We start from the raw sequence: 18389 nt of genomic DNA on the forward strand, positions 1-18389 counted from the left end.
TGTCATGTCAAATGACACTGCTGCCATTACATTTTGAGAGGGGTAACCATGCCTATTTCTATAAGGAGTTTTGCTTATCTAGCCTGATTTTTGCCTCAATGTGTGTCCCATCAATTGCTCCTAGGCAGTTCTGTTGGGATTTTTGTTAGTCAAACAATGAAGTTTAAGTTTCCATGACATAGTATTAAATCATATTTAAAAGTAACATGTGTTTGCGATAGGAAAATACCTTGAAATATGGGTAGAACCTTGCATCACCCAATATTTTTGCTGGGATTTCATTCCTTGGATCTGTTTGCTTGAACCATCTTTCCCTTTGCTAGATACAGCACCAACTCCAGATGCCGTTGAACTAGCACATATTTGTTGAAGATCTTCCCAACTAGGCCACACCTTTTCTCGATATTCTTGGAGTGACTTATGCTTCTGCAAGTTGGTAATTTTTTATTAATAAATACAATATACCAATTTTATATGAATCCTACTCGCACAAACTTACCTCAATTAGTTCCTCCCAAGTTTCTTCTAAAGCTTTTATCATTTTGTCATCGTCGTCCCAACCAAATCCCGTCAGTTTAAGAAGTCTATCCATGGCAGCATAGCAACTCCTATAGTACTTATGGCGATTTTTCAATTGTTGTAATTCAAGTTTGTCTACTCTTGAATCATTGAATTGTTCTAAGATATCACGCCATGCTTTCTTTGTGTAACCTGTTCCTTCTTTCCCTCCGTGTAAAGTTTGATCTTTCAGTATAGTGAGAAGTATTTTGTCCTCCGAAGATTTCCATACATGCCTCTTTTTATCTGGGTTTTCTTTCCTATTTTTTGGTCCTTCTGATCATCCATATTTATCTACAAGAAAATAAAAAATTTAAATGAGTATGTGATTGACAAACTTAATTTCTCTTGACATTTCAAAACCTCCAATTTAAAGTTGTACTTACAACAAGCCATATTGCAAAGTGAGTTATTTGGTTGAGAAGAACACTGTTAAGTGGAAGAAATGAACATGATAATAATATTTCAACTGCATTCGTGTGATCTCTTGGCGTGTATTCTTCTGATTGCAGTAGACAAATGGGGGTCTAGGACTGAGCTAATCTTTAATTTTTACCTATGACAACACTTACTACTAATTGTTTGATTTCTACGTGTATTCCTATGTTCTTTTCACAATGCAGGTCGACAAAGGAACTGATGGCTTGTATTTCAGTGATCTACTGTTGGCTTACCATTTGTTTTTATAGAGGTAAAGCTGTATGTGCATGTTGAATTTAAATTTGAGGGCCCCTTATATCCAGGAGTACACGATTGGCCTACATACTAGACTATGATACATGTGTATACAATTTAGACTACAACACAAACATACATACTTATATCGCACAGTTCAGATTGGCCTAGTGCCTATTAATACCATATAAATATATAATTAGAGTTAGCGTGCCATTTACTCTTTTTTCATATCTGGCATTTACCTGGTTTCCATGTACATCAGCAAGTAACTAGTGTAGTGGGTTTCTTTTATAATCAAACAGAGGAGTGTTTCCAATTAGAGAGAGGAAGGGACAAATTGCCAAGTTGGTGGTTCTAGTTTCATCTACGAATTGGCTATCTCAGATTACCGGAGTTTTTTTCTTTCTGCAAAATGAGCTTCATTGCCAAAAAAATGAATCGATGAACAATACCATAAATTTGTAGATCTACGTACGAATTTGTTGATCAGGATGATTGATCGATGAACAATATCATGAAATGTGTACATCTACAACTCATATGGACCAATTTGTTGATCAAGATGATTGATCGATGAACAATACCATGAAATTTGTACATCTACAACTTATATGGACTAATTTGTTGATCTGGATGATTGATCAATGGACAATATCATGAAATATGTACATCGACTACAACTTATATTGACAGGATGATTGATCTTACCAGGGTCGTGCAACTTGATTGAAGATGGGAAGATGATGAGAACCGCCTGATGAAGAAGCTGCTGAGAACCAGCGCCGGCGTCTCCCAGCCAGCGCCTGTGAATGGAATTGACGGCCAGCCAGTTTTATTAGCGATGGGGCCTGTATATAAGCAATGAAAAAGGCGCGAGGGCGAGCAGCAAAACGCAGAACTGGCGCCAGAAAAGTTGTTGAGAAGCGAGCGGGCGGGAAAAAGTTGTTGCAATCACGCATATAGCAAACGCGTTTGTGAAAAAACGGATAAAGCTCGTTTTTCTATAAGCCCGAAATCTTGGGTTGTACAGTTCCAAGTTTCGTGGATTTGTTATAGTAGCCAAATGAGATTTTGTTCGGTTGAACCGTTTTCCTGGTTTATAAAGTACGGATTTTATATATATCTTCTATCCAAACAAGCGGTGGTCTTTCAGATATTTTATCGGGTCTCCTCTAGTGAAGACTCGAGACGAGTGTGGTGCCACCGGTTGGCCGCCGTATATGCCTATAAAATGGGTCTTCTCCTTCCTGACGGTCGCTGCCTCGCCTCCTCGCCCTACCGTCCCATCTACCCCACCCTTCCAACCTCGATCTTCTCTCCGTGTGGAGCTGGTGGCAGACGTACGGCCGAGGAGATGAAGCAACGGCGGCGTGCCACCGCCACCTCCGATGCACAGCGGCCACGGCACCATCGGCACAAGATTCGCGTGGGCAGCCCAGCCGTCGAGCAAGAGAGGCCTACCAACGACCGGCCAGATTAGAGGTGAGGTGGATTCTGCTAGCAAGGCCCTCTCCCCTCTCTCATATTCTGCATGATCTGAGGCGGGAGGCGCTGAATCCTTCCCGATTTGGCCTTCTTCCTGCTTGATTTGGCCTTCTTTCCAGCCTCCGCTCATCTCCGGTCCGTCATCGTTCAGTTCCCGTGACCCGTGCACCGACGGAAGACCCTGGCCCCGCCTCCTCTGAACGTCGCAGTTCTTCTCCACGAAGATTGTGCCCTTCATAGTCTGACGGGGCGGTCACTGTTGTCAACATCTTCGTGCTCTTCCTTCACGAGGAAAATAGCAGATGGTGTCGTCCATGGCGTCGTCCCCAGCTCTAGCACGTCGGAGATGACGGGCCACCAGTCAACACGAGCTCTACCATGGTAGATCGCTCTGCACTTCTGCCTGCTTGCTTGGCCCTTTTTATTCAGATGTACAATTCTTATTTTCTGATGTATTGTGTGAAGGTTTATGGCAAGGAGAGGAGAAGTGGTCGTTCGGGTTCTGCGAGAATGACAAGTGCAGGTAACTTGGAAATTCCGGATTTCGGTCTTCATATTTACATTCGAGAGGAAAAGAAGTGTTGCACGGTCATATTTTATTTCAGAGTTAATATTCCATAATTGTATGATGAACTGAACCTGAACATTGAAAGTGGCACTTGCAATACACTAATTTTCAGTTTTGCTTGATACTTTATGAAAGAATATGTTGGCGGACATGGCAATACAGTTTCATGTCGACAACCACTCCAACTGGAGTATCCGTGGAAGTAAGAATATAGTAAACTGTCTGGGCCTCTGGTTGTAGTTAGTGTCATCTATAATATGCTTACGCTTCATATATCAACTAATTAAATGTTGCACTGTTGATCTAAAAAAAAGTAGCACTGTATGTAAGTATTGCAGGTTCATGTACACTATTGCTTGATAAATTGGTGGCAAATAGCTGTGTGAGCTTCATTTGGTCAGGTATTTTTTTGATATCCTACTTTCATCTGGTATAACTGCATGGGATGTAATTGGTTACTGCATTTTGCATGACATACTTTATTACTGTATATATTACTTGTATTTTTTTTCCTTATTGCTTCTGTGCTATTGATTCCGGCACAGCAAATTTTATTTTGTTCTCTGGCGCAAAACCTTAACTTGACCTCTTGATTTATCAAGCTATCCAGCTACTGTCTTATATATTATCACACAAGATTTCATCAGACCCCGATGGTTTTAGTTTGTCATGATGGTTGGCGAAGTAGCTTCTGACCAAGCTATACTATGATGAGAGTAAAGTCAACATTTTTGTTGTTGCAAGGATCACAGAGAAAGGAATCACTATTCAATAGACAGTAGATTGATCTTTTGTAGCATCTTTCTTATAAATTAGTTTGGTTCATAATCAGTTCCTCTTTCCAGGTTCTTTCGACTGCATGATACATGAGACATGGATTCCTAAGGATTGTTCAAGTGCGTTCAGTGTTAACGGATGGAATACAGAATAGCCTTGACCACAATGAGCAGGTGAGTCTTATCATCTTGCATCTTCGTTACATCTCATGCATTTCATATTGATATGGTACAAAACATGCAACAGAAGTGCTACTCTCTTTTTATTTCCTTGTCTCCTCTGATTTATTATCAAAGAAAAGAACCACATGTTGTTACTTGAAAGAGGCAAAGGTCTCAAAGTTCCTTCTTCATTTTTTACGTTGGCAGTTCCAAACTTCACACAAGTATCTTCTCTTGTACACAGAAGAAGTACAATATGGGCGACTGCAGGTACCTCCCCAGGGACACAGCTACTACCGTCACTGTTGAAAGAATAACAGTTGTGCTGGAAGGTCCTTCTTGCTTGCTGTGTCTGCCTTCTCATCTTATTTATGATCGTTTATGTGAAGAAGCAACAGCAACTTGATTTGTTTTCTTGTGTAGTAATATGTGAGTTGCATTTGCAGACATATATGGGTCAAGTCACTCTCTGTTAGTTAGATGTTATTAGTGTTTTTCTATCAGACATGGTTCTGCAATGGGCTTGACTGCCTAAGTCTCACTCAGATTTTAGACTTGATTAATAACTGCTTCCTTCCATTAAGATGTGAGGTCCTGATCCCAATGACAGAGCATCATCGCTGAACTAATGTTCATGAGAGTTCACTGTTTGATTTTGTTGAACCATGCAAGTTCAAAATTTGATGAAGCCATGCAACTGGTAGATGCTTCAACAAGGCATATATTTGCAGTGTTCGGTAAGTACCGTGTTCCTTCTGTACTCGATAAATTAGTGTTGTATTTGCCTGGTATGAGGAAGATAGTGCAATGCCGACAGATAGAGTTGTATTTGCCGGGTATTAGTTTACAAGTGTTGTGTCGAAAGCAGGCTGAGGAGAACACAGATGCACGGCCAGCTGCGCGGATTAGGCGATGGAACCAATAACAGGAGAAAGGACGGAAAATAGGAAGGAGATGGTGAGATTGGCATTGGGCAGTCGTTTGCAAATGTTTCATGGTCGGATTAGGCCCAGCTAATCAATTCTTTTTGGGCAGCACTAGAGAATTGATGAATGCATGCTGTACAATTTTCTATGATCTTCTCTGATTTACTAACAAATGTGAAATGTTGATCAACTAATATTTGAGATGTAAATTGATATTCAATTGTAGAAATTGATATATGTACTTCCTTCATTCTCTGCTATTTTTTTATACTATGTGTTCATGCCTTCAAGTCCAGCTAGACAACTTCATAACAATTGTTCTTGCAATTTAAATATATTTAGTATTTTTTTCTACAAAAACATTGAAAACTAACTTGAAAAGATTGCATGAATAGCATAAACACACTATTATTTCTATGTCTCTTCATGCTTTCAAATTCAAAGAGAACATTATAGCAATTCTGGTCATCAGGCCTCAATTTGTAATTTACTTTACAAGTACTATATGAGGGATTTAACTCGACCAGACTGCGCATACACAATATGATCTCTTCTGCTGTCATGTTGAAACAAATCAACATATATATCGTATATGCAAAATTATAATACCCCCGAGACGAGAATGGCGTTTTGGAGGCTGAGCTCCATGGAGCCCTTTATTTTTGAAAAATTCAAATTCAAATTTTTATGTTTCAAAAAATTCTGAAAAAATATGCGTATATGTAAGGATGTAACCCACATGTGTGTAAAAATTTATGATGAAATACCTTGAATTGCGACCTGTACAAAAAAGACAAATTCATGGCCTGAGAGAATGAATAGTATCATGTGTTAAACATCTCTAGATCTTTTTTGCACAGCCCTCATTTCAACGTATTTTGTCCTGAAAATTTACACACATGTGTGTTATGCCTTCATGTATAGCTGTGTTTTTTTTCAAAATTTTTTGAAACGTAAAAATATGAATTTTGATGAAATTTGAATTTTAAATTTGGAGGCCTCATTGGAGCTCGGTCACCAAAAGGGATTTCCGCCCCGGAGACCCGTAATCAACTTGTGTATATATCAAAAATCACAATACCCTGAAGACCAGTAGGGAAGAGCTACATCACCGAGACAAACAAGCTGTCTCCGCCCTCTGTGACTGAGAGAAACCAACAAGCTTCAACTTCTACCCTCTTGTCACAATATCATTGAGACAACCCAACAGGAAATTCCACCTCAGCTCTAAATGTTGCGTTATAAAGATGAATAACTCAACCGGTATATCTAATCGTACTTCCCAGTTTTTTTTATCCACGTTCGTATTATGTACAATTTTCATTAACAAACAACTAATAAACAACCAGCGCACAATCGTCTCTCTTGTACAAGGCTACTCAGCCACACAAGAATGGAGTAATCAGCTCCACAAGAATGGAGTAAGATCAAGGAAAAAGAATTAGAAATACAGAAACAGTAAAAAGCAAGCCTTGTCAAGGCGAACAAGCACCCTTAAAAAAGTTTGTCTCCAATTTTAAAATATTTTGCCAATCTGTCAATAGTCAGAACATGCATACAACAACAACTTTAACATTGTCTGCACATGAAACAAACTACCAAAAACAAGAGCAGAAGAACTAGCTTCAACTCTCTATCACTACATCACAGAAATAAACCCAGCTGGAGGATCAACATCTCAGGTCTAAGAAAAGAACAAGAGCTTTTGCAACTCTGCATCCAGTTATCACTATCACTATGGTTTGTAGATCACTTATGTGCATGTATCAACTAAATGTACCCTTTCCTTGTTTCGGAATTACTTGTTTTGGAAATGGATGTATCTAGAACTAAAATACGTCTAGATACATCCATTTCTGCGACAAGTAATTCCGAACGGAGGGAGTATGATCTACTGTGTCACGAATCAAGTCTTGAATCGGTTTATCAAATATTACAACAAAACTAAATTGCTTCTCAATCCATGTGGCGCGGCGTGCCGCCGCGCACTACCCGCTAGTACTTGGTAAAGGGTGGAAGGCTTAGCCTTTTGCTTGGTGTTTTGTTCCACTCTTGCCGCCTTAGTTTCCGTCATACCGGTGTTATGTTCCTTGATTTTGCGCCCCTAACACGGTGAGGGTTTATGGGCCTTGACAGTTCACTTTGAATAAAACTCTTCCAGCAAGGCCCAACATTGGTTTTACCATTTGCTCAACATAATAACTAAACATGATAATAAACTTGAAGCATAGGGAGTTAGCGCTACCCGAGGTTCGTTATTCGACATAATACAGGGGGCAGCGCTGATGGTGTTGGTCCCAAACGGGCAGCCTGCGGGGCCACCTCGGGGAAACTCGAGGGCTGGTTTTACTCGTAGCTTGACCCATCCGATCGTGGTCTGGGACGAGATACGCGCAGCTATTATCAGGGTGTCGGCACGTCGGGAGGTCTTGCTGGACTTGTTTTACCATTGTCGAAATGTCTTGTGAACCGGGATTCTGAGTTTGATCAGGTTGTTTCGGGAGGAGGGTTTTCCTCCGTTGATCGTGAGAGCTTGTCATGGGCTAAGTTGGGACACCCCTGCAGGGTTTTATCTTTCGAAAGCCGTGTCCACGGTTATGTGGCAGATGGGAATTTTTAATATCCGATTGTAGAGAACTTGACAGCAGATCCGAATTAAAATACACCAACCGCGCGTGTAACCGTGACTATCTCTTTTCGAATGAGTTCGAGAAGAGAACACGGTGGGGTTATGTTTGAACGTAAGTAGTTCAGGATCACTTCTTGATCATTACTAGTTTACGACCGTTTACGTAGTTTCTCATCTTATTCTTGTACTCGTAAGTTAGCCACCATACTATGCTTAGTCGCTTGTTGCAACCTCACCACTTATCCTTTCCATACCCATTAAGCTTTGCTAGTCTTGATACCCATGGTAATGGGATTGCTAAGTCCTCGTGGCTCACAGATTACTACAACAACAGCTGCAGGTACATGTAATGTGATGATCCGATATGAGAGCGATGTTTGCTTGTTTTGGAGTTCTTCTTTTGCTTCTTCTTCCATCAGGGGATAGGTTCCTGGCCGGCAGCCTGGGCTAGTGATATGTCTCCGACGTATCTATAATTTTTGATTGTTCCATGCTGTTATATTATCATTCTTGGATGTTTTATAATCATTTTATAGTCATTTTATATCATTTTTTGATACTAACCTATTGACATAGTGCCAAGTGCCAGTTGCTGTTTTTTGCATGTTTTCTACATCACAGGAAATCAATACCAAACGGAGTCCAAACGCAGCGAAACTTTTTGTGGATTTTTTTGGACTAGAAGACATCCAGTGCGTCGGAGAAGCGCCTGGGGGGGGGGGGTGCTTCGAGGGGAGCACAACCCACTAGGGCGCGCCCTGGTGGGTTGCGCCAACCTCGGGTGGCCCCGAACCGCCTCTTTACTCTATAAATACCCCAATATTCCAGAAACCCTAGGGGAGCCGACGGAAATCAATTCCAGCCGCCGCAAGTTCCAGAAACACCATATCCAATCTAGACACCATCACAGAGGGGTGCATCATGCCCATTGGTGCCTCTCCGATGACGCGTGAGTAGTTCTTTGTAGACCTACGGGTCCATAGTCAGTAGCTAGATGGCTTCCTCTCTCTCATTTGATTCTCAATACAATGGTCTCTTGATGATCCATATGATGTAACTCTTTTTGCGGTGTGTTTGTTGGGATCGGATGAACTCTGAGTTTATGATCGGATCTATCTTTTATCCATGAAAGTTATTTGAGTCTTCTTTGATCTCTTATATGCATGATTGCTTACAGCCTCATATTTCTTCTCCAATATTTTGGTTTTGTTTGGCCAACTTGATCTATTTATCTTGCAATGGGAAGAGGTGCTTTGTGATGGGTTCGATCTTACGATGCTTGATCCCAGTGACAGAAGGGGAACCGACACGTATGTATCGTTGCCATTAAGGATAACAAGATGGGGTCTATTTCTACCTAAATAGATCTTGTCTACGTCACGTCATCGTTCTCATTGATTACTCTGTTTCTCCATGAACTTAATACACTAGATGCATGCTGGATAGCGGTCGATGTGTGGAGTAATAGTAGTAGATGCAGGCAGGAGTCGGTCTACTAATCTTGGACGTGATGCCTATATAATGAACATTGCCTGGATATGTGACACCCTGATTTTCATGCCACAACTCTTAAGCTAACAAATAATGACAAAATGTGGTTTCACAAAAACTTTTGAGTGTTTTGAACCTTGCTTCATTGGATTTTTGTTTGCTGTTTGCAAGTGCTCTAAAAATTAAATAAATCCTCCAACTTTTATACTCCTTCTCCTTGGTCCAAAACTTTGCCCAATGATCATGCCATGTGTATAGGATAGAAGTATTTTATTACAAAAATAATTTGGCCAAAAAGTATTTTCTAAATTAGGTTTTTCCAAAACCCCCTGAATTGAGACTTGAACTACAAGTACTTAATTTAGGCCATGAAAAATCTTTCAAAAACTATGTTTGAAACCTATTAGGCATAGGACTCCCATAACCCACAAAATTATAATTTTTAAAAGTTATTTTCCTATTTTACTTAAAGGCCTTTTCTTTAGGCCAGAAATGGTCTTTAATAGGTTAATTTTTTTAAATGTTTCAAAAATATTTGAGAAAATTTAGGGAAACTCATAGGACATATATTGTCCATATATAAGAGTTTCAACACATGGTCATGTTCAAAATATTGGACAAATCCCTCAAAAACCCTTTCTGGATATTTCAAGCTTTTGAAATATTTACAAAGAAAATATTCTCTAAAAATTCCAGGAAAATTCTAGCAAGTCACATATGCATAATATGATGACCTTGCAAAGTTTCAGCTCAATCCAAATTGTTTTGGATCACAAAAGTGCCCCAAAACCATCTTTGTTCAGATTCAAATTTGAACAACTTTACATTGCCAACTTATTCCAAATGACCCCAAACTTTGTGGACATCCTCAAAACCCCAAATGATGACACTACACCAAGTGGTGCTTCAAGGGGAATGGTTTTGCAAGACCAGATCTTGGTAAATGCATTTCTGTTGATTTCTAGGGTTTACAGAAGTTGCATTGGCAACTTTGCCCAAATGAGCTCAAAATTGGTGGAAGGTCCTAATTATATGTGCCATTGGACCCTGTGGAGTCTCATGGCAAATGGAATCCATTTTCTTGCCCTAACCAGCAACAAACACTTTCTTCCCTTTTTCTAAAACAACTACTTTGACCTCTTCCACTAATCCAAATGGGCTCAACTTCTTATCACAGCTACTCCTGACCCTCTTCTACCTCCAGTAACAATGGCAGCATCACAGATAAATTATTGTGGGGGGGGGGGTAAAACAACCTCTTTCTCTCCCTGGACAACACATTTCTCTCTCTCTCAACCCCACCTCTCTCCCACTGGTTCACCAGGGCATCCAAGGCCACCTCAGACTAGTTTACTACTCCCTAGCACTACCAGACACCCTTGGCCGCGCCCACATTGTCAACAAAATGGCCATGCCAGCCATTTGCATGCTCCAGAGCGCGCTACAGTGCGCTCTTGCATTGTAGCCACCCTCTGCCCGACGCCTCCGACCACCTCGGCCCTCCCCTCACGCCCGACGATGCTCCTCGACGTCAGCGACACGCCACGACCTTGTCCCCCTCCTTCTTCTCCCTTCTGCTGCCTCCTTTCGCACGCACGCCGGCCACCCGAGAGCTCCAATGGCTGAGCTCACACGCACGGTGCTCTGGCCCTCCCTTGCTCCTTCTCTCCCTTCCTCTGGACGTGGACCTCCTCCACGAACGCCCCAGACACGCCCATACGAGCCCCCGTGGCTTACAGCGACAGCAACAGCCTCTCCGGCGCACGAGCTCATGGTGCACCTCGCCCCTTCCCTTAAAGGCCACCCGAGCCCTCTTTGGCCTCCGATCGCTCTCTCTCCCTCCTGTGCGTCACCCTGAGCGGCTCACTCCTCTCCCCGCGCCCTCCATAGCCCTCCATGGCCGGAGAATCGCCGCCGGCAGCGGGCTAAATTCGCGACGCTCGAGCCCCTTCCCCTCCACCTATGCATCTCAATGCACCTACACCGACCCCCTGGAGCTCCCCCGCACTCCGGTTACTCCTCCTGGTGGCCGTAGTGCCGTCCCCACCATCACCGTCGGCTTCGTCCACCGCGGCCAGCACCCTGCTCAACCCGGTGCCCCTGGGCGACCATGCCACCCACGGTTGGACGCGCCCGGGTCCCCTGAGCACGCCGGTAGGAAGAGCATCGCCGGAGACGCCCTGTAGCGCCGGCAGCCAGCATCAAGCGCCTCCTCTGTCTCCCGTCGCGCCCGCGCGGGAGGTGGAGGACGAACCTACCAGCGGGCCCCGCCTATCAGCTGGCCAGCGTGGCTGAGCCACTGACGGGAGGGCCCCGCCTCGTTTAAGTGGAGACGGGCTCTGCCTGCTACCGCCTTCGCTAAGGGAAGGCGTATTCCAGTGAATACACCTCCTGCGTTGATAGCCTGCGCGCGATCGTACAGCTGGGCCGACCCGTTGCCTATTTGTCGCCCTGTGCACAGGATAAGGGTAATGCCCTACTTTTCTTTTTCTTTTCAAGTGAGCTACTAAAAATCCATAGCTAATTCATTTTGTGTCCAAATTTGATAATTCAAATTTCTAGTAGTTCCTAAATTCATGATCTATCACATGGTGCTATTTGCACATTTTTCTAGAAACCTTTCCTTCACAAATATTTATGGAATCACATTTTTCCATTTTTGTAATAAACTTTAGAAAATCACAGAGAGGCCATTTTTTCTCCAAATGCCATGATTCAAATTCCTAGATACTTATATGTTCATAACTTAGTTTTTGAACATTTTTCCCAATACTTTCAGTGCCCCATGAAATATTGGTCCATTTCTCCATATATTGCCAACTTTGCAAATTCATAGAAAATCATTTGAACTCCAAGTCAAGTGAAATCAACTCCTAGCTGCTTTCAAAATCATTCCTTGTTAAATGGGTGCCTTTACTCATTTTTCAAAATAATATTTCTGTATACTTCTTGCAAATCCATAAATCCCTTGAATCCCTCATATTGAAATGTTCCAAAATATCCATGGATCCAATCCCAATGAAACCACTTTGGTCATTTTTCATATGACTAGTGGTGTCCTAGAAAAGTCTAAATCACATTTTTAGAGCACTTTTATGTTTGCCCTGTTGTGTTGCTTATTGTGTTGTTTCCGACGTCAGTTGACGAAGTAGACGGAATACTTGGAGTTGGGCCAGAGACATTTGGGGACCTCGAAGACTTTTTAAAAATAGGCAAGCAGCCCTTGACCATGATTCGCCTCTCTTTTTCATCGATAAATTTTCCGTATGCATGATGACGTTGTTGATTATGAGCTTGATATAACCGTTGCATTGATGCATGCCCGTTGGTACTTGCATGTTCGTAGCTCTACCTTGTGCATGGAGGAACTATGTCAAAGGATTAAACATTGATGCATAAATGTTGCATGTATGCCATGAGCACCTCGTGGTTGCATTCTTTCGAAAACCCCGTCGGGTGCCCCTAATGCCCTTGGGCGATGTTGAACTAAGGTCACCACTTGAGGAAGAAGTGGTGTACCCGAGAAAGCATTTTGTGTGAGAGTAAAAATGATGGATTAAATTTAGGTGTGATTACCGTCCCAACCAAACATGTGCAACCACTCTACCCCTTATGGGACGGGGCGTTATTCATTACCTAGGCCGATACTAGCATGGTGCCCACATTACTAGTGACGGGGGTGGCATGAGGTCACTCTTGGGACGGGGTCGTGCTCGGATAGGCGGCCATGACTGTTTTCACAGGGCACCGGACACACCGTTGGTCCCTTCGTGTATGCGTGATAATATGAAAAGGCAGATTCCCACGATATTTGCTTATACACGAGGGCCGTGTACCAACGAGTGGACCCTATGTTAGTGTCGTCTAGGGAAAGATAATGATCGGGTGCTTCTCCCGAGTACTTGAGGTACCGCGGGATCGTGGATGACACGAAAGCTTCCCGGATCTTGTGGGTAAAGTACGCAACCTCTGTAGAGTGTCAAACTATTCAAATAGCCGTGTCCACGGTCATGGACAGTTGGGTGGTGCTACTTAAACTATGTCCAGAAATTTTACAAACTTGGTACATGTGTGTATGATTGAGAACCATTTGAGTCAAGGCAAATGACTTGATATGTGGAATGAGCTAGCATTGATCCTCATGGTTACTAGGGTTCATTGATGTATATTTTACAAGGTGGTAAGTCATTCCAACTAGCTTGATGCTATGTTGCCTACTTGTTGTTACACCATGCATTGTTACTTTGATCCAAAACATGGGTTGCTTGCGAGTACATTCAAAGTACTCATTGGCTTGCCACTGGTTATTTAATTGGCCAGGCATGGAAGAACAGGAGTTCGAAGAAGAATTCTTTGGAGACGAACATGCGAACTAGGACGCTTTTCCTGTCAGAATGCCTATAGGGTTAAAGCAGATGGCATGGGTTCTACTTATGTACATAGATTTCCGCTGCTTAAGTTTATTTGGTATTCAGCCCTTGAGGCTTTATATATGTAAGACTTGACCATAATGGTCATAATTTGTGTAAGACGGTATGTATGGATGTAAGACTCTTGTTATCCAGCTTCTGTGTGTTCAGTGAGCATTGATCTCTGGGATCACTATACACGTGCATTCGGTGATCACGACTTATGAGTCAGGGTCCCCACAGAGCTGGTATCAGAGCCATCCTGACTGTAGGAAGCCTTAGTTAGCATGGTCGTTAGTTAGGGTAAAACTATTTCCAAACTATTACTAGTTTTCAAAACTATCTTTACTTCTCTTCCCCTCCGAGTTTTTCTGAAAAACTAAGGTATATTTTCCCTATAGATCTCTTCCCCTTCAAAACTGTTGCAAATGGTTGCTAGCACCCTCAAGCCCCTGACCACGGGATTCCTTGTAATCCTTGTGGATAGCCTTGAAGGAGTACACCTTGCCAAACACTCACCCACCTCTTCTGAACACAAGATTGGCGACACCACAGCAAGACGATGCCAACAGAAGATACACCTTCGAGGAATGAGGACATGAAGACCTAAAGGATGGTGACACCTTTGAATTTGCCCCAGGATGATGCAACATTGTCATATGACGATCAGGGTGTAAGATATGCAAGATCATGATATACATCGCTAATAGAGCAACCATGTCCTTACCGTTGTTATATCGGCAACCACCGGTGGATGAGAACCTCGCCATTTCGTTCGCCTCACTATAGTGAGCAGGAAAACGGTTCTCTTCATCCCCCGCTCTTGGTATCGATGTTGTCATCAACGTAACCGACATGTTGGACCTCTACTATGCCTTGTTAATGTCATTGCATAAATGATTACCTACCTGGTACCATCGACGCCTTAGAAGACAAAAAGGGATCGTCATGATTAAGAAGACAACAGAAGACCGAGTCAATGCCTACTACGAGGAGCCACCTTCACCCCATCACTTCAACAGGCGAGAAGTTGTTGAAGATTCTTCAGGCCTAACCCGGATCGTTTCATCAAACAACTACAAGCGACATAGCAGCACCTGAGGAAAACCAAGAAGACTGCACGAGGCACGGAGCAAAGCACGACTACTAAGTCCGAGAACCCCTAGGGTAGGATGATTTGTGTACCCCCTATCCGTAGTCGAGTCCGTGTGATGGTTTGAATAGAACCATGATTGTGTGTTGCTTGTTTTTATTTGTTTGTGTTTTGATATAAGTCGCCCTTTTGCCATGGGCAGCATGTATGCGACTATATCACCTATCGTATCTTAATGAATGTGTGTGTGTGGCCTTTACGGCACTTGTTTGTTTGCACTTGTACTATAGAACCCCCTTTAGGCATCCCCCCTCTATGCTACTTTTCCCTCTCATCTCTCTCATCAACTGAAGACCAGCAAGACAAGATGCACCAAGGATTCCACCTTGACAAGCCACCGGCACTGAAGACTTTTGCTACAGCCTCCTCGACCAAATGCAACCCCGTATGATTACACCTCAAGACTAGAAACCTACCCCTAGACCCTTCGAGACTTCACGAGATACCCCCAGCTCGAATCATTAACCATGTGCTTAACCCACAGAATTGCAAGAGAACCAGTTAAGCCTCTGTAACCTTGCTCGGTACTGGGTTCATATGGAACTAGTGGACGTAGTGAGCAAGAACATTGTCATCTAATATAGCACAAGAACCGACGATGCCATAGGGAAGACCAATTTGATGATATAGGAATAAGGACTAATAACTTGATGAGTTTATATCAGTAACCTTGAGGAATTATGTGAGACTTTGGTGGATTATGAGGATTTCATGTTGGTAGATGAACTTGGTGGGATCATGTTAATAGAGTAGCATAGTCTTCATTACCCTAAGTAAATTGGATTTAGTAGGACAATTATGATCGCAAGCTAAAATTCTTGGAGGTATAAGGATTTGACTTAGCCAGGGGATATTGATAGAAGATAGTTGACATTACGAGAATGACTTGGGAGAAACATGTAAGAATTCTCGTTGGACATGATATTTAATTTAAATAGGTGATCCTAGTGGGGTATAGATGTTGAGTAAGTCTACATGGTTCGGAGTAAATTGGATTTAGACTGATGAACTCGATCATGATACCATGTTTCTCGATGGACGATAAACTAGGAGATTGGATTAATTGTTGGAGTTGATTTAGGGATCTATATAAGCCTGACCTTGGAGTTACTTGACCCCGATAATTGGAATTGGTGGACTGACAATGGTAAGGACAACCCTTTCAAGTATTTGGGGATTATAGGACATTAGAAGATCGTGTGGAACACCATAGACTTTGGATTTGTAGGATTAATGGATTATGTAGTGATTGATGGAACTTAATGGGCTGTTGGAGTTGATTCATAGGAAGGAAACAAGATCTTGAAGTGGCTTACGACGTGTTTCCTTAGGATAGAGATGCATTATCTTAGACCTTGGAAGAATAGGTTGAGCACTTGGATTGTCATGTTTGATTCAAGCTTAGCAGCCTGTATGCTCTACCCATGGATTCTTACATAGGGTTAGCCATACACATGAGTTTGGGGATAGTTGACATGTACGATTTTGTTAGACCTCCTCTCGAGAGTTCTGAGGATATGAATAGCATGAGTGATGATTGGAGTTGGTCTATACGAAAGGATGCTTTTAGTGGTATAAGGTGATTTGTTTGGGCAACTAGATAGAACAATTGTCATCTGAGAAACAGTGCTCAAGGATAAGATGATAAATGTTCACTCACACGCTAGAATCCTTGAAACCCTTAAGCCCTACCAAGCCACAACATAGTCGGATCTTTACCATGGGCTTTGGCTCTAGGTCGGGAACACCTTGACCCATACTCAACCGTGACCACCACTAGAACCCTAGCCCACTTTATGTAACCCAGGAGCAGAGTCTTCATAGAATACTTGGACAAGTTGGGTGTCATCCTTATTGGATGACATACTCGTCTACCCGAAGACGGAAGAAGAGCCACTAGTTAGAGGCCATTTGAAGACCATCGTATTAACAAGGAATAACTATACGAACCACTGTCGTCAAGAACTGAACTTCCTTGTCAAAGACCATGTGCCTCTACAAATCTCTTCTCTCAAAGGAACCAAGCATTTCCATGTCAAGGCGAACCTCACACCAAGATTTATCTCCCCCTTCTAGATCACTGCAAGACAAAGAGTAGACGGCTACCGGCTAGAGTTACCACCTGAGTCACCCACTGTGCACAACGTCTTATCACGCGTCACAACTCTGGAAGTGTTTTCAACTTCCTAACTAACCTAATCTCTACAAGGACATCGATCACCGAGCCATCGACCCCCAGCCCAACCCGACCTATGCGAGAGACCCCTTAGCAACCTGGATCAAGCAGAACATCATACACGAAGCCAAAACATCAAGTACTTCAAGGTTCAATGGAGCACCATTCGGAAGCATAAGCAGTATGAGGACGTGAAGACTACCCCAGACCCAAGTTTTCGTATTTCTTTCCACGCCTAGTTTGGGAATCTCGGGGACGAGATTCTTGTAAGGGGGGTAGGTCTGTCACACCCTGATTTTCATGCCACAACACTTAAGCTAATAAATCATGACAAAATATGGTTTGACAAAAACTTTCGAGTGTTTTGAACCTTACTTCATTGGATTTTTGTTTGCTGTTTGCAAGTGCTCTAAAAATCAAATAAATCGTCCAACTTTTATACTCCTTCTCCTTGGTCCAAACCTTTGCCCAATGACCATGCCATGTGTACAGGACAGAATAGTATTTCATTACAAAAATAATTTGGCCAAAAAGTATTTTCTAAATTAGTTTTTTCAAAAACCCCTGAATTGAGACTTGAACTACAAGTACTTAATTTAGCGCAAGAAAAATCTTTCAAAAACTATATATGAAACCTATAAGGTATAGGACTCCCATAACCCACAAAATTATAAATTTTAAAAGTTATTTTCCTATTTTATTTAAAGGCTTTTTCTTTATGCCAGCAATGGACTTTAATAGGTTAAAATTATTTAAATGTTTCAAAAATATTTGAGAAAATTTAGGGAAACTCATAGGACATATATTGTCCATATATAAGAGTTTCAACACATGGTCATGTTAAAATATTGGACAAATCCCTCAAAAACCCTTTCTGGATATTTCAAGCTTTTGAAATATTTACAAGGGAAATATTATCTAAAAATTCCAGGAAAATTCTAGCAAGTCACATATGCATAATATGATGACCTTGCAAAGTTTCAGCTCAATTCAAATTTTTTTGGATCACAAAAGTGCCCCAAAACCATCTCTGTTCAGATTCAAATTTGAATAACTTTACATTGCCAACTTATTCCAAATGACCCAAACTTTGTGGACATGCTCAGAAACCCAAATGATGACACTAGACCAAGTGGTGCGTCAAGGGGAATGGTTTTGCATGACTAGATCTTGGTAAATGCATTTCTGTTGATTTCTAGGGTTTACAGAAGTTGCATTGGCAACTTTGCCCAAATGAGCTCAAAATTGGTGGAAGGCCCTAATTATATGTGCCATTTCACCCTGTGGAGTCTCATGCCAAATGGAATCCATTTTCTTGCCCTAACCAGCAACAAACACTTTCTGCCCTTTTTCTAAAACAACTACTTTGACCTCTTCC

The 18389-nt window shown here is 42.1% G+C and overlaps 1 long non-coding RNA gene across 3 annotated transcripts; it reads left to right on the top strand.

Moving 5' to 3' along the window:
* The first annotated feature begins 2452 nt into the window (after nucleotides 1-2452).
* On the top strand, nucleotides 2453-5403 carry LOC123078242 (uncharacterized). Of its 3 annotated transcripts, XR_006437204.1 has the most exons (6): nucleotides 2453-2718; nucleotides 2841-3102; nucleotides 3187-3690; nucleotides 4135-4239; nucleotides 4472-4964; nucleotides 5096-5403. It is a non-coding gene; the product is annotated as an uncharacterized lncRNA (long non-coding RNA). The 3 variants fall into 3 exon arrangements; XR_006437203.1 differs by having other exon boundaries at nucleotides 3187-4239; XR_006437205.1 differs by having other exon boundaries at nucleotides 2873-3102; nucleotides 3187-4239.
* Nucleotides 5404-18389: the final 12986 nt, after the last annotated feature.

The sequence above is a fragment of the Triticum aestivum genome, chromosome 3D, assembly GCF_018294505.1.
Source record: "Triticum aestivum cultivar Chinese Spring chromosome 3D, IWGSC CS RefSeq v2.1, whole genome shotgun sequence".
NCBI classification, from domain to species: Eukaryota; Viridiplantae; Streptophyta; class Magnoliopsida; order Poales; family Poaceae; genus Triticum; species Triticum aestivum.